This window comes from Polistes dominula, unplaced genomic scaffold, assembly GCF_049000335.1.
Source record: "Polistes dominula isolate Pdom_NZ unplaced genomic scaffold, Pdom_raw_medaka contig_25, whole genome shotgun sequence".
Lineage (NCBI taxonomy): Eukaryota > Metazoa > Arthropoda > Insecta > Hymenoptera > Vespidae > Polistes > Polistes dominula.
This window is the reverse complement of record NW_028301094.1, coordinates 4,376,598-4,394,119: the sequence shown is the minus strand read 5'-3', so window position 1 is coordinate 4,394,119 and position 17,522 is coordinate 4,376,598. Positions and strand designations below refer to the sequence as shown.

The 17,522-nt window shown below is 33.8% G+C and overlaps 4 non-coding genes and 1 pseudogene across 4 annotated transcripts; all 5 read right to left on the bottom strand.

The window, feature by feature from the left end:
- Positions 1–739: 739 nt before the first annotated feature.
- On the bottom strand, positions 740–858 carry LOC149031230 (5S ribosomal RNA). The gene has a single exon (XR_016177947.1). It is a non-coding gene; the product is annotated as a 5S ribosomal RNA (ribosomal RNA).
- A 382-nt stretch (positions 859–1,240) lies between these two features.
- Positions 1,241–1,359, bottom strand: LOC149031229 (5S ribosomal RNA). Its single transcript, XR_016177972.1, has one exon. It is a non-coding gene; the product is annotated as a 5S ribosomal RNA (ribosomal RNA).
- Positions 1,360–1,736: 377 nt separating this feature from the next.
- On the bottom strand, positions 1,737–1,855 carry LOC149031228 (5S ribosomal RNA). Its single transcript, XR_016177971.1, has one exon. It is a non-coding gene; the product is annotated as a 5S ribosomal RNA (ribosomal RNA).
- Positions 1,856–7,273: 5,418 nt separating this feature from the next.
- On the bottom strand, positions 7,274–7,394 carry LOC149031227 (5S ribosomal RNA; annotated as a pseudogene).
- A 6,056-nt stretch (positions 7,395–13,450) lies between these two features.
- On the bottom strand, positions 13,451–13,569 carry LOC149031226 (5S ribosomal RNA). The gene has a single exon (XR_016177936.1). It is a non-coding gene; the product is annotated as a 5S ribosomal RNA (ribosomal RNA).
- Positions 13,570–17,522: the final 3,953 nt, after the last annotated feature.

The window sequence follows — 17,522 nt, the reverse complement described above, 5'->3', positions numbered from 1 at the left end:
TTGCATATCAGAAACTTCTACGTTTTGTAATTTTCTTTTATTAGTTTTGATTATGAAGTCATTAATTTGGCATTTTTCGCTCTCCGATGCATCAGAGACGACGCTTTCGTTTTGGAGGTTAGGATCGTTAATTTTTATTTTATCACTTTGCTTATAAATTGCACAGATCTATATTGCACGATTTAAAAATTTACAATTAATATCTATCACAGACGTGATTTCAGTTTGTTATTCTTAATTAGCTTTGAGAATGTTGTTAAATTCGGACAAGAACTCACGGACACGTCCGAACCGCACGGTGGTCCGAGTAGGAATCATGGACGAGAACTTGTATTTTCATCACGGTATGGCCGTTAACGACAGAATTTATTATACTAAATGCTCTTGTCATGTACATCTTAATTTCAAGTATAAAAAAAAAAAAAAGAAAAAAGCAAAAGAAAACAAAAAACGGTAAAACAGGCCTAATTTATTGATTCCACAACTAGCAGCTTCTACGACGTTGTAAAAAGTTATGGTACGACAAAGCATGTCGCTCATGAGAAATATGGATTTCATGGAAATTTTGGGATTGAATCGTCAAAAAGTTCTATTACTAATATAGATAGTTAAGAAGTTGACAAAGAATCTTGAAGTACGTGATTTTGTCTAAAAAAGAAAAAGATATTTTCCAAAAATGTTTAGTTTGATTATGACAACTATTATAAAGAAAAATTGAATAAAAAAAAAAAAAGGAAGGTGTTAACAGCACACGGTGTTCCCAAGCGGTCACCCATCCAAGTACTAACCGTGCCCAGTGCTGCTTGACTTAAGTGATCGGACGAGAACTTGTATTTTCAGCACGGTATGGCCGTTAACGACAGAATTTATTATACTAAATGCTCTTGTCATGTACATCTTAATTTCAAGTATAAAAAAAAAAAAAAAGAAAAAAGCAAAAGAAAACAAAAAACGGTAAAACAGGCCTAATTCATTGATTCCACAACTAGCAGCTTCTACGACGTTGTAAAAAGTTATGGTACGACAAAGCATGTCGCTCATGAGAAATATGGATTTCATGGAAATTTTGGGATTGAATCGTCAAAAAGTTCTGTTACTAATATAGATAGTTAAGAAGTTTACAAAGAATCTTGAAGTACGTGATTTTGTCTAAAAAAGAAAAAGATATTTTCCAAAAATGTTTAGTTTGATTATGACAACCATTATAAAGAAAAATTGAATAAAAAAAAAAAAAGGAAGGTGTTAACAGCACACGGTGTTCCCAAGCGGACACCCATCCAAGTACTAACCGTGCCCAGTGCTGCTTGACTTAAGTGATCGGACGAGAACTTGTATTTTCAGCACGGTATGGCCGTTAACGACAGAATTTATTATACTAAATGTTCTTGTCATGTACATCTTAATTTCAAGTATAAAAAAAAAGAAAAAAGCAAAAGAAAACAAAAAACGGTAAAACAGGCCTAATTTATTGATTCCACAACTAGCAGCTTCTACGACGTTGTAAAAAGTTATGGTACGACAAAGCATGTCGCTCATGAGAAATATGGATTTCATGGAAATTTTGGGATTGAATCGTCAAAAAGTTCTGTTACTAATATAGATAGTTAAGAAGTTGACAAAGAATCTTGAAGTACGTGATTTTGTCTAAAAAAGAAAAAGATATTTTCCAAAAATGTTTAGTTTGATTATGACAACCATTATAAAGAAAAATTGAATAAAAAAAAAAAAAAGGAAGGTGTTAACAGCACACGGTGTTCCCAAGCGGACACCCATCCAAGTACTAACCGTGCCCAGTGCTGCTTGACTTAAGTGATCGGACGAGAACTTGTATTTTCAGCACGGTATGGCCGTTAACGACAGAATTTATTATACTAAATGTTCTTGTCATGTACATCCTAATTTCAAGTATAAAAAAAAAGAAAAAAGCAAAAGAAAACAAAAAACGGTAAAACAGGCCTAATTTATTGATTCCACAACTAGCAGCTTCTACGACGTTGTAAAAAGTTATGGTACGACAAAGCATGTCGCTCATGAGAAATATGGATTTCATGGAAATTTTGGGATTGAATCGTCAAAAAGTTCTATTACTAATATAGATAGTTAAGAAGTTGACAAAGAATCTTGAAGTACGTGATTTTGTCTACAAAAGAAAAAGATATTTTCCAAAAATGTTTAGTTTGATTATGACAACCATTATAAAGAAAAATTGAATAAAAAAAAAAAAAAGGAAGGTGTTAACAGCACACGGTGTTCCCAAGCGGTCACCCATCCAAGTACTAACCGTGCCCAGTGCTGCTTGACTTAAGTGATCGGACGAGAACTTTTTTTTTTTTTTTTTTTTTTTTTTTTTTTTTTATTTAACTTTATTCAAAAATAATAACAATATTATGTACATTAATACATTTTTTACAAATATATAAAGGCACTTAACAGTTTTACGTTTAGATTGTAGCACCTACTCTAATTTAAGAGTTTAATCTACAGTTCTTATTTAATATTATTAAGCTTATTCTTTGGTTTGAGTTAACATTATCAGATGTGGTGTATAGATTGGTAAGTCAGTGTCTGTAGGAAAACAATATGAGAAAAACCTACTTTCGGAAATGTACTAGTTTTATGTGTAATTAATCTATGAATGTGTTAAAGATGTGTAATTTATCATAAGGTAGTTTATGTTTATATTCGAAAGGCATATTGTAGCTTCTTAATTTAGTAATATCTCGTAATAGTCTATTGCTCTTTAATTGATTTTCATAAAATTTTTCTCCTAGTTGTTTTATATAATCATCTATATATTCTATGTTTGTTTCATCATGTAGGTGTATAATTGGAGTGTATCTGTCTGCAGAAAGTATCAATCTGAGGCATTTGTTTTGTAAAATTTGTAATTTCTTTATTTGTGTTTTAGCTGCACTGCACCAGACAGGTGCAGCATATGTAATTATAGGCCTTAGTATTGTTTTGTATATGAGTTTTTTGTTTGAAGACGATAGTGGTGAGTTTCTTACTAATAGTGGATATAATTTCTTCATTACTGCATGTATTTTCGTTATAATTTGTTTCATATGCATATGATATGTTAATTTGGAATCAAGATGGACTCCTAAATATTTTACTGAATGTACGGGTTTTATTGGATGGCCATATACTGTGATTGGCTGGAAGATTTTTATGTTATTGTATTTTTTACTGATTACAATTACCTCTGTTTTGGTTTCATTTACTTTTATTTTCCAGTTGCTATAATATTTTTCTAGTAAGGAGATATGTATTTGCAATTGCTTCGCTGCTACTATTGCTGAGAATGAGTGTGAGTATATGGCTAAGTCGTCGGCGAATAAGGCAGTATTAGTTTTTTCAAATTTTGGTATGTCGTTTATAAAGATGGTGAACAGCTTCGGACCGAGAACCGATCCTTGTGGTACTCCTGCTCTGACTTTACGTTTGGCAGATTTTTCGCCGTCTACTGTTACTATTAGATGTCTATCTTTAAGATAAGAGTGTATAAATTTAATAAGAACGTCCGGATACTTGTATTTAATCATTTTATATAATACGGCATATTGCCAAACCTTATCAAATGCTTTTTCTATGTCAAGCAATGCCATCACCGTTACCTTGTTTCTGTTAAAGTTGATGCTAATGTCGTTTACTATTCTTGTAACCTGTTGTACCGTGTTGTGATTTTTCCTGAATCCGAACTGCTCATCTATTAAGATTTCGTGTTTACTTTCGTGGTTATGAAATCGTTTTAATATTATTTTTTCTGTTAATTTGCTTAGTGTACTTAGTAGGCAAATTGGCCTATAACTACTTGGGTCATTACTCTTCTTACCAGGCTGAAGTATCGGAGTTACGAGTCCAGTTTTCCAGTGAGATGTAAAGTGTGCATATTTAATCGATGCATTTATTATATACATTATTTGTACTATTATTTTCTTTGGTAAGTTTTTAAGAATTATATTTTGAATACTGTCCAAACCAGGTGCTTTTTTCGAAGGTAGTTTATTTATTTCTTGAGTGATTTCTTTAGGGTTGGTGTAGTATTTTTGAGTTTCTTTGGTTACTGTACTTTCCAAATAGTTCTTTACTGTTTCTATAACGTTTTTCTGCGCTGTTGTATTATTTGTGAGATTAATATTGTACACATCTTCGAACTGTGTAGCCAGTAGATTAGCTTTTTCTTCTGTTGTTATAGCCTCAATACTGTTTTTCTCTAGTGTAGGTATTCTATTGTATTCTGTCTTGAAGATTTTCGTCATTCTCCAAAGAGAGTTATCCTTGGGATTGAGTTTTTTTAGTTGTTTATTCCATTTTTCATTTCTATATTCTCTTATTTTTCTCTTAATAGTCCTATTTGCTTCATTTAATTCTATTTTGACTTGTGGCATTCGAGTTCGTTGCCACCTTTTCCTTATCTTATTTCTACTCTTAATTAAATTTATTATATCATAAGGCAGTCTATCATTAGTATTACTTACTTGTCTAATAGGAATACTTTGTTGAACACAATAGTTAATATTATTTGTAAGTTTTTGTACTTCTAAATCTATTTCTTGTGAGGACGTTAGTTTTGATGTAATTTGTACTCTGTAATTTAATAGTTGTCGAAATTTTCCCCAGTCTGCTTCTTCGTAAATGTAGCATTTTATGTTTCTATATTTTTTGTGCTGAGCTCCAAGGTAAAATATTATTGGATTAAGATCTGAACTTAGCTCGTGTTGTACTTCTATATCTGAAATGTTTCTTACATTTTTATTTATTATTATGTCTATAGTTAATGGTGTTGTATTATTGGGAGGGTAATTGGTTGGTTCATTCGGAAACATTATTGCACAGTTATTATTTTGTGTAAAGTCATGTAAGATTTTCCCACTCTTGTTGATTCTGTTGCAATTCCAAGCAAGATGCGTTGCATTTAGATCTCCTACGATCAATACTTTTTCTCCTGTGTTCATTAAAGTATTAATTTCCTGTTCATTGAGAGTCCAGCAAGGCCTTCTGTAGGTGGATATTATGTTGATGTCGCTTAACAGCTTTATTCCAGCAACTTCTAATGTTAAATTAGTATTAATACTGAGTGGTTTATGTGGAATAGTATTCTTAATCAAAATAGCTATCCCTCCTGCGGAGTTATCCCGTTCTTTTCTGTAGCAAACATAACTTTTAATTTTTAATTTATCCCTGCAAGTAAATTTGGTTTCATTAAGTAATAATATATCTATCTTATTTCTATCTAAGTACTCTATTAATTCGCCCATTCTTCCCCTTAGTCCATTTGCATTCCAACTACAAATTTTTAATCTGTCCATTGTGCCTCCAATGATTCAGAGAAGTTGACAAATACCAAAAATTGTTCCCTTCTATTGTGACATTTTTCTAGTTTTTCCCTTAATTCTTTTACTAATTTAAGCATTACATTAATATTGCAAATCTGATTTATTTTATTAATTTCTGATGATAGTTCTGTAAATATAGAGCTTTGGTTAGTAGTAGTGTTTATGTGTGTGTTTTCTTGATATGCATTCTGTGTGTTTTTATTTTGAAATAACATGCTCGTGGCGTTCCATGGATTTGTAGTAGGTACTTTTGTTTTAAGAAGTGGAAATTCCTTGTCATTATTTAGTTGGAGTGTTTGTGTGGACACCCTACCTTTTTGTAAATTCTTGATATTAGTACTATTGCTTTTATTTGTAAGGAGATTGAGTCTTCTTTGGTATGCCTTACATACTGTTGCATTTGCTGGATGGTCTCCACCACAGTTGGCACAAGTAGCAGGTACATCTTTGGATTTATTACAATCTTTGGTAAGATGATTTTTGGAGCATTTTAAGCAGACCGGTTCTGCATAGCAATTCGAGGTTGCATGTCCCCACTCTTGACATCTATGGCACTGAGTTATTCTTTTCTTGTTCATGTATGGTTCCCAAGTGATTTTTGTCTTGTTCAGGTACCGTACTTTATGCTTTAGTTGTGTTAAGGTTATGTTAGCACCGCATGTTACCATAAAAAGTGGGCTCGCTGTATTTTTCATCAAATTAGCTTGGCTAGTGTTAATATCTTGATCATTAAGTTCTTGTATAATTTCTGTTATGTTTGTATTTGCATTAAGCCCCCTTATTACAAATACACGTTTTTTATTGTCTTTTTCTGTAAACGTGTGAAATTGCACGCTGCTGCTTTGCCACTGCGTTTTTAATGATTGATAGTCTTGTTTCGTTTTAGTATACACTTCTGTGTAACCTTTCCTGTACTTTATGTAAAATTTATCTTTTAGAATTTTACTAATTGCATTTATGAATTTGCTATGCTCACTTATTTCTCCATGTATGACCAAGGGTGGAGGGTTTCTTTCTGGTTTAGTTTTATGTATTTTTAGTTGATCATCAGTGCGATGAGCGTCGTTTTTACTTTTTGGTATGTCAGAGTCTTCGTCATCCGTTTCCATGTCACTGAGAACGCTGTATTTGTTAGATGTAGGTACATTAAGGGTTATGTCCCCTTCCAACATTTTGCTTTTTTGTTTCTTTGATTGCATATCAGAAACTTCTACGTTTTGTAATTTTCTTTTATTAGTTTTGATTATGAAGTCATTAATTTGGCATTTTTCGCTCTCCGATGCATCAGAGACTACGCTTTCGTTTTGGAGGTTAGAATAGTTAATCTTTTATTCTATCACTTAGCTTATAAATTGCACAAATCTATATTGCACAATTTGAAAATTTACAATCAATATCTATCACAGACGTGATTTCAGTTTGTTATTCTTAATTTGCTTTGTGAATGTTGTTAAATTCGGACAAGAACTCACGGACGCGTCCGAACCGCACGGTGGTCCGAGTCGGACTCCGGACGAGAACTTGTATTTTCAGCACGGTATGGCCGTTAACAACAGAATTTATTATACTAAATGTTCTTGTCATGTACATCTTAATTTCAAGTATAAAAAAAAAAAAAAAGAAAAAAGCAAAAGAAAACAAAAAACGGTAAAACAGGCCTAATTCATTGATTCCACAACTAGCAGCTCCTACGACGTTGTAAAAAGTTATGGTACGACAAAGCATGTCGCTCATGAGAAATATGGATTTCATGGAAATTTTGGGATTGAATCGTCAAAAAGTTCTATTACTAATATAGATAGTTAAGAAGTTGACAAAGAATCTTGAAGTACGTGATTTTGTCTAAAAAAGAAAAAGATATTTTCCAAAAATGTTTAGTTTGATTATGACAACCATTATAAAGAAAAATTGAATAAAAAAAAAAAAAAGGAAGGTGTTAACAGCACACGGTGTTCCCAAGCGGTCACCCATCCAAGTACTAACCGTGCCCAGTGCTGCTTGACTTAAGTGATCGGACGAGAACTTGTATTTTCAGCACGACTTTTGACTTTTTAATATGTTTATTTTGGCACAAGAAATTTACAATATGTTTTACAGAACTATAAAAATAAACAAAAGTTTGAAATAAAAATTTTAAAAACGCCTAACTTATATGATAACTAAATTAGGAACTAAATAATAATCGCTTATTTAATTTCGCTAAGGGGAGATTAAAAAGGAATCCCTGTAGCAGACGCTAGGCACAGTCTTTTGACTAGAGTGTTTAATAAGCTTCTACGCTAAATAATTGTACATTTACTTGAATTGCATCCCAAAAAGTGCAGTAAAAAGGAAGCACGCATAACTTGTTTAAAACTTAAAATTACGCTTAAACTAATAAGGAGCGAAAAGGAGCGGAATAATGGAGTAAGAGATAGGGAAGATCAGGAGCATAGGAAATTACTATATACAGGGGGGGGAACATAGGTTCTACCTTAGAATAACTTAGAAAATAAAAATGCATCCTACACACTTAGGAGTTAAATTGCCTTATCTAAAGTTTTCTTAGACTTTATTTTGTATCACTGGGGATTGATTCGGTCTTCAAGCCACCAGTAGTGTAGATAATTTAAATTTTTTACCTCATGAATGTCTCGCTTGGGTACTCTCGCGTCATATCGATAACCGAGCTCCGAAAGAAGTGCTGATGCAAACTCATGTAGATTGTTGTGTGCATCATAAGCTATCGCCTTTTTGTTCTACGCCTTGAGATATGGTATAACAGTGGGTCTGCTTTTCTATTTTGAACAATACCCAATCTATCGAGATAAAGGAAGGCTTCCGGAGGTACAAATCCAGTATTTAAAGCCACCTTTATATAATTATCGTCTGGATAAGGAATAGGAAAGATGAGACTGTTACATGAAACAGTTGCCACATTAGCAAAATAATTTCTGATTAATTTAATAATAAAGTTGTCAATTCTATTAATGTTGGCTTTTTCATAGATAATTATATTGCTGACATGTTTGGTGTAATTTGATTTAGCTGATCTGTAAAGTCCTAAGCAAGCTCTTAGGCATCGTCTCTCGAAAATTCGGAATTTCTCCATTATATTAGCGCACACATTATACCATATCTCGCAGCCATAAGTCAAGATAGGCCTTATGAGGCTTTGGTAACAGATAATTTTCGCTTTCGGCGATAATGCACGCGAATGAAAGAGTCTCGCGCATAAAGTAAACACAGTTTTCGCTTTTTGGAGTTGCTGTAGAGGGTGAGCATTCAGTAAAAATCTCTCGTCTATATATAACCCTAAGTATTTGACAGCTTTTTTATGTGGGATCTTTTTGCTTGCAGCTGGGTCTGCATTTATGTGGAATGATTTGTAGTTATTTTTGATGATACATGAGGCTTTTTGCGTCGACGGTCTAAAAAGTATTGTTTCGCACTTGTCAATGTTTACTTTTAATTTCCACGCCGTGTAATAAGAAAAAATACTATTAATCGCTTTTTGCAAGTCCGCTTGAACTTTTCTCGGATCCTTTCCAGCTCTGTAAACTATTAAGTCATCAGCAAATGCAATCATCGAGCATCCGGTTTTGTGGGGACCAAATAACTGTAAAATATCATCAGTGTAGATATTAAAAAGCACCGGAGAATTTATAGTACCCTGTTGTAAACCATTTTTAATGACTCATTTGCTCGATTCTTGGTCTCCGATCATTACTCGGAATGATCTGTTACTAATCATGCTGATTAATAATTTTAACACCAACAGAGGGAAGTTTTTCTTTCTTAGTTTATGTATAAGACCATTGATCCATACCGTGTCAAATGCTTTCTCCAGGTCGACCAGACAAGCACCCACACACTTGCCCCCATTAAGTGCCCAGTTAACATCAGAAGACAGTTTGTTTATAGCATGCAAAGTAGAGTGGCGTTTTTTAAATCCAAATTGATTTTCGGATATGATATTATTAGTTGCACAGATATTTAAAATTATATCATTTATTACTTTTTCGTAGATTTTTCCAATATTGGAAAGCATACTTATCGGGCGATAACTATTAACGTCTGTTGCAGATTTACCTTTCTTTAAAATTGAAATAACTTTCGCAGATTTCCAAGAATCTGGAAAAATACCATTATTTAGAAGATTATTGAACAAAATAGTGTAGGCCCGGATAATGTTTATCGGAAGTTTTTTTAATATAAAGTTTGGCAGTTGATCATTTCCTGCTGATTTTTTGTTATTGAGCTTCTTGAATTTTCGTTTGACTAGATCCAAGTTAGTGAAATAAAAGGCACACGAAGGGGGTTGTTCCGGCTTTAAAGCATTATTAACTGGACTGAACGTGCATATGGTGTTAGGATGAGCTGATGATATTTCATCTAGTAGTATGTTTACCCTATTATTTACAAAGTTTCTAAACACAACATTGTTTATATTTTCGTTCTGATTGTTAACTGACACATAGTGAGCTGCCAGTAAGTTAGCCTTGGCCTTGTCATCGTGAATTATTTTCATTCCATCGCCATCTGTCAGACACGATTGATTGTTGATTCCAGCTGCCAATATCAAATCAGCTCTGTTGGCTGCGACTTTCAAATCACCGGCTTTATGTCCGCCTTTATTGCGAAATAATTTATTTATTTCTGAGAACATTTTATCCGGTCTTCGAGGATCAATTGACGAAACCCTATTAAGCCAATAACTCGCGACGTTCTTTTCTATAAGGAATTTTAATTTTCTCCTGATTGCAGCAATCATGTTCGTAAAATTGTGAATTAAATGCTCTTTCGTTGCCCCTTGGAAATTCCATTTTCTTAACTTCCTTAATTCGTTGATAAGAGATTTTTCTCTCGCCACTAGCTTTCTTGCGTAATTGTTGATATATTTATCTGTAGAATTAAACGATTTGCTTTTTGGAGAGGAGCGCCTCATTGCATCTAGTATGGTGTCTTTAATATGGTCTAACTTGGCCTCAACAACACTTAGATCCAAGTTAAAATCAGGATTGACATCAGGATTAAATTTAGAGAGAATTTTCTCAAATTTGGTAAACCTAATTTTAGAAAAAGAAAAATTGTTATTAATGGTAAATGATGAATCCCTGAGGTTTCTATCCTTGATGCTAAAGGTGGCCATTATCGCTTCATGGTCACTTGGAAAGTTTTCTGTGCTCAATTTATCATCTAAGGTATGCTTAAATGATAATCTCGCGTCAGCTAGAATTAGGTCTAGGAAGGAGTTTTTCCTAGGGTAAGAAGGGGTTGAAGAGTGAAATAACTTTAGCTTAAAATCTATAGCTGCCTTATCAATCCATTTACTAAACGCAACGCCTCTTTCGTTGTTTAATGGATTACTCCAAGAAGTGTGTTTTGCGTTAAAGTCTCCACCTACAAAATAATAAACTTTTGGAGAGTCAAGTTTCAACGTACAAAACAAATCGTTTATTTCATTGATAAAGATCAAACTTTTTCCTTTCCTCGCATAAATTGCTGCAACCAGAAGAATACTGTCCTCTGTCAAATTTATTTTTATAACAGATACCTCTATGGTTGAATATTTTTCGCCTAAATTTACAATTTCGAACTTTAGATTTTTCTTTACAACAATGGCTGTGCCACCACCTGAACCATTTACTCGATCATTTCTGACTATGGTGTAGTTTTTAAAACTAACTAAGTGTTTCGGTCCTAATTTAGTTTCGTTTAGGACCGCTATGTCTAGCCTATGTGATTCTAAGAAGTTTATTAGTTCCACACGCTTAAAATTACTAATTAGTGAATTTACGTTTAACGACGCACACTTAAATTCATGATATGGGTTTAAAGACCTAACTTTGTCCATAATTTAGCAGTGATAATAAGCTACCAACTTGTGCGCTAATCGCATTTAGTTGGTTAGATACACTATTCAAGGAGTTTTCCAATTTTTCCGTTCTAGCCTCCAAGTATGCCAACTTAGCTAGACCAGCGTCCGTGGGAATTTGCTGCATGTTATGTCCGGCTATGTGCACCTTGTGATTTAGGGGATGAGTCTGAAGAGACTTGCCAACCATTGACGCATAAGAAACTCCATTCTGCAAAAACGCCTGGTTGGTTATTTTCCGTGCTGCTGGCTTTTGGGATGTTTTCTTTCGTTTATTCTTTAGCGCGGCAAATGCCTGCGCTTTTTGGCATCCTCTGAATGACGCAGGGTGTCCGAATTGACCACAGTTGACACAGAAAGGCTTTACTGTATCCTCCGTACCTGGCGACCGCTCTCCGGCCTTACACTCCCCTGGAGCATGATCCTCATTGCACTTAACGCATCTATATTCTAGATTACAGTTAGATGCAGCGTGGCCGAAACGCTGACAGCGTTTGCATTGCAGTATTCCTTTTTTCCTAAGTTTCTCCCACGAAACTGAGTGTTTTAATAAATACCTAAAGTTCCTCAATGAGCTGGTATCACTGTCCGCTGAAAATTGCACCAAATAAAAGGGCAAAACTCTCTTGTCACGAACTGATTTTGCCGTAGCAAATCGACTGACCTTGTCAATTTTTAGGTTAGGGATATTTTTCGAACCTAATTCCTCCTTTACGTCATCTTCACTGATGGTAGATGGGAGACCCTTTAATAGAAAGTTTATGTGTTTCTCCTCCTTTGGAGTGAACGAAAAGTACTTAGTGTTAGCACTGATCAACGAGTCTTTAACACGCTTAAAATCACCACTGTTTTTTACTTGAATAATGTGTTTGAAATTGTTTATGCGTTTAATGTGAAAATCAGCACCCTTTGCTGTTTCATTCAATAAGACCATTGAGTCTTTGGAATCTTGATGGTGCACAACGATAGGGGGTGGACGCCGGCTACCATTGGAACTATTGTTTTTTGATGGTGCACTCATTCCAGTCACGCTGGTGGGACCAGGGATTTTCTTCTGCACCGCTTTTTCACTTCCCCCGTTGGAAACAACGGTTTTCATTGGTTGGGCGACACTGACTTCCCTATTTCCATTAGGGCGAGCGCGGGCCTTGCAGGCGTCGCTTCCGTCGTCTGTATTGTCTCGTTTTCTTTTATAACTAGCGTTTTTCTTTTTTAGTTTTTCAACTATATTCCATTCGTCCCCTGCAGTGAGGTCAATCTCCATGTTTACTTCGTCCGAATCGCCACTAGACTGCGCTGGCGGCAAATTATTTTTTGAGTCAAGGAGAGCCTTTAATGTCTCCACTTCTTTTCTAAGCTTCTCGTTTTCAAGGAGGAGCTTCTCTCTCGCACAGCTTGATGATTCACCATAACTGTGTCTCTTTTTGGGCGCCATCTTGACTGGACTATGCGGCATGTTTGGCTTTGCTATCACTAAGCTTTTCTTCCTTTTGATGCTTAGCCTTTTAACCAAAGCAGCTGCAGCTTCGTTAATTTTTCTTTCTTTGTATAACCGACCTTCGACGAACTTTTGCAGCTCATGCCGATTCTTGGACCAAGGTTCCTCCGTGCCGACTACACGCGGCGAAGTTATACCTTCATTCTTCTTATCAGGAGTTACCCCGACTTGATTTGTCACTTCTACATCCACTTTCCTTATTTTTGGAATGAGGGAATAAAAAGAAAGTTAACTAGAAAAACAAAAAAGACACTAATGATGAAGTGCTAACAATGAACGCTTTCTTGCATCTCACAGTAGCACTAATATAGGGAGCCACACGTCCGCACGCTTTGACGACCGCAGGCTGACTGTATTTTCAGCACGGTATGGCCGTTAACGACAGAATTTATTATACTAAATGTTCTTGTCATGTACATCTTAATTTCAAGTATAAAAAAAAAGAAAAAAGCAAAAGAAAACAAAAAACGGTAAAACAGGCCTAATTCATTGATTCCACAACTAGCAGCTTCTACGACGTTGTAAAAAGTTATGGTACGACAAAGCATGTCGCTCATGAGAAACATGGTTTTCATGGAAATTTTGGGATTGAATCGTCAAAAAGTTCTATTACTACTATAGATAGTTAAGAAGTTGACAAAGAATCTTGAAGTATGTGATTTTGTCTAAAAAAGAAAAAGATATTTTCCAAAAATTTTTAGTTTCATTATGACAACCATTATAAAGAAAAATTGAATAAAAAAAAAAAAAGGAAGGTGTTAACAGCACACGGTGTTCCCAAGCGGTCACCCATCCAAGTACTAACCGTGCCCAGTGCTGCTTGACTTAAGTGATCGGACGAGAACTTGTATTTTCAGCACGGTATGGCCGTTAACGACAGAATTTATTATACTAAATGTTCTTGTCATGTACATCTTAATTTCAAGTATAAAAAAAAAGAAAAAAGCAAAAGAAAACAAAAAACGGTAAAACAGGCCTAATTCATTGATTCCACAACTAGCAGCTTCTACGACGTTGTAAAAAGTTATGGTACGACAAAGCATGTCGCTCATGAGAAATATGGATTTCATGGAAATTTTGGGATTGAATCGTCAAAAAGTTCTATTACTAATATAGATAGTTAAGAAGTTGACAAAGAATCTTGAAGTACGTGATTTTGTCTAAAAAAGAAAAAGATATTTTCCAAAAATGTTTAGTTTGATTATGACAACCATTATAAAGAAAAATTGAATAAAAAAAAAAAAAAGGAAGGTGTTAACAGCACACGGTGTTCCCAAGCGGTCACCCATCCAAGTACTAACCGTGCCCAGTGCTGCTTGACTTAAGTGATCGGACGAGAACTTTTTTTTTTTTTTTTTTTTTTTATTAAACTTTATTCAAAAATAATAACAATATTATGTACATTAATACATTTTTTACAAATATATAAAGGCACTTAACAGTTTTACGTTTAGATTGTAGCACCTACTCTAATTTAAGAGTTTAATCTACAGTTCTTATTTAATATTATTAAGCTTATTCTTTGGTTTGAGTTAACATTATCAGATGTGGTGTATAGATTGGTAAGTCAGTGTCTGTAGGAAAACAATATGAGAAAAACCTACTTTCGGAAATGTACTAGTTTTATGTGTAATTAATCTATGAATGTGTTAAAGATGTGTAATTTATCATAAGGTAGTTTATGTTTATATTCGAAAGGCATATTGTAGCTTCTTAATTTAGTAATATCTCGTAATAGTCTATTGCTCTTTAATTGATTTTCATAAAATTTTTCTCCTAGTTGTTTTATATAATCATCTATATATTCTATGTTTGTTTCATCATGTAGGTGTATAATTGGAGTGTATCTGTCTGCAGAAAGTATCAATCTGAGGCATTTGTTTTGTAAAATTTGTAATTTCTTTATTTGTGTTTTAGCTGCACTGCACCAGACAGGTGCAGCATATGTAATTATAGGCCTTAGTATTGTTTTGTATATGAGTTTTTTGTTTGAAGACGATAGTGGTGAGTTTCTTACTAATAGTGGATATAATTTCTTCATTACTGCATGTATTTTCGTTATAATTTGTTTCATATGCATATGATATGTTAATTTGGAATCAAGATGGACTCCTAAATATTTTACTGAATGTACGGGTTTTATTGGATGGCCATATACTGTGATTGGCTGGAAGATTTTTATGTTATTGTATTTTTTACTGATTACAATTACCTCTGTTTTGGTTTCATTTACTTTTATTTTCCAGTTGCTATAATATTTTTCTAGTAAGGAGATATGTATTTGCAATTGCTTCGCTGCTACTATTGCTGAGAATGAGTGTGAGTATATGGCTAAATCGTCGGCGAATAAGGCAGTATTAGTTTTTTCAAATTTTGGTATGTCGTTTATAAAGATGGTGAACAGCTTCGGACCGAGAACCGATCCTTGTGGTACTCCTGCTCTGACATTACGTTTGGCAGATTTTTCGCCGTCTACTGTTACTATTAGATGTCTATCTTTAAGATAAGAGTGTATAAATTTAATAAGAACGTCCGGATACTTGTATTTAATCATTTTATATAATACGGCATATTGCCAAACCTTATCAAATGCTTTTTCTATGTCAAGCAATGCCATCACCGTTACCTTGTTTCTGTTAAAGTTGATGCTAATGTCGTTTACTATTCTTGTAACCTGTTGTACCGTGTTGTGATTTTTCCTGAATCCGAACTGCTCATCTATTAAGATTTCGTGTTTACTTTCGTGGTTATGAAATCGTTTTAATATTATTTTTTCTGTTAATTTGCTTAGTGTACTTAGTAGGCAAATTGGCCTATAACTACTTGGGTCATTACTCTTCTTGCCAGGCTTAAGTATCGGAGTTACGAGTCCAGTTTTCCAGTGAGATGTAAAGTGTGCATATTTAATCGATGCATTTATTATATACATTATTTGTACTATTATTTTCTTTGGTAAGTTTTTAAGAATTATATTTTGAATACTGTCCAAACCAGGTGCTTTTTTCGAAGGTAGTTTATTTATTTCTTGAGTGATTTCTTTAGGGTTGGTGTAGTATTTTTGAGTTTCTTTGGTTACTGTACTTTCCAAATAGTTCTTTACTGTTTCTATAACGTTTTTCTGCGCTGTTGTATTATTTGTGAGATTAATATTGTACACATCTTCGAACTGTGTAGCCAGTAGATTAGCTTTTTCTTCTGTTGTTATAGCCTCAATACTGTTTTTCTCTAGTGTAGGTATTCTATTGTATTCTGTCTTGAAGATTTTCGTCATTCTCCAAAGAGAGTTATCCTTGGGATTGAGTTTTTTTAGTTGTTTATTCCATTTTTCATTTCTATATTCTCTTATTTTTCTCTTAATAGTCCTATTTGCTTCATTTAATTCTATTTTGACTTGTGGCATTCGAGTTCGTTGCCACCTTTTCCTTATCTTATTTCTACTCTTAATTAAATTTATTATATCATAAGGCAGTCTATCATTAGTATTACTTACTTGTCTAATAGGAATACTTTGTTGAACACAATAGTTAATATTATTTGTAAGTTTTTGTACTTCTAAATCTATTTCTTGTGAGGACGTTAGTTTTGATGTAATTTGTACTCTGTAATTTAATAGTTGTCGAAATTTTCCCCAGTCTGCTTCTTCGTAAATGTAGCATTTTATGTTTCTATATTTTTTTGTGCTGAGCTCCAAGGTAAAATATTATTGGATTAAGATCTGAACTTAGCTCGTGTTGTACTTCTATATCTGAAATGTTTCTTACATTTTTATTTATTATTATGTCTATAGTTAATGGTGTTGTATTATTGGGAGGGTAATTGGTTGGTTCATTCGGAAACATTATTGCACAGTTATTATTTTGTGTAAAGTCATGTAAGATTTTCCCACTCTTGTTGATTCTGTTGCAATTCCAAGCAAGATGCGTTGCATTTAGATCTCCTACGATCAATACTTTTTCTCCTGTGTTCATTAAAGTATTAATTTCCTGTTCATTGAGAGTCCAGCAAGGCCTTCTGTAGGTGGATATTATGTTGATGTCGCTTAACAGCTTTATTCCAGCAACTTCTAATGTTAAATTAGTATTAATACTGAGTGGTTTATGTGGAATAGTATTCTTAATCAAAATAGCTATCCCTCCTGCGGAGTTATCCCGTTCTTTTCTGTAGCAAACATAACTTTTAATTTTTAATTTATCCCTGCAAGTAAATTTGGTTTCATTAAGTAATAATATATCTATCTTATTTCTATCTAAGTACTCTATTAATTCGCCCATTCTTCCCCTTAGTCCATTTGCATTCCAACTACAAATTTTTAATCTGTCCATTGTGCCTCCAATGATTCAGAGAAGTTGACAAATACCAAAAATTGTTCCCTTCTATTGTGACATTTTTCTAGTTTTTCCCTTAATTCTTTTACTAATTTAAGCATTACATTAATATTGCAAATCTGATTTATTTTATTAATTTCTGATGATAGTTCTGTAAATATAGAGCTTTGGTTAGTAGTAGTGTTTATGTGTGTGTTTTCTTGATATGCATTCTGTGTGTTTTTATTTTGAAATAACATGCTCGTGGCGTTCCATGGATTTGTAGTAGGTACTTTTGTTTTAAGAAGTGGAAATTCCTTGTCATTATTTAGTTGGAGTGTTTGTGTGGACACCCTACCTTTTTGTAAATTCTTGATATTAGTACTATTGCTTTTATTTGTAAGGAGATTGAGTCTTCTTTGGTATGCCTTACATACTGTTGCATTTGCTGGATGGTCTCCACCACAGTTGGCACAAGTAGCAGGTACATCTTTGGATTTATTACAATCTTTGGTAAGATGATT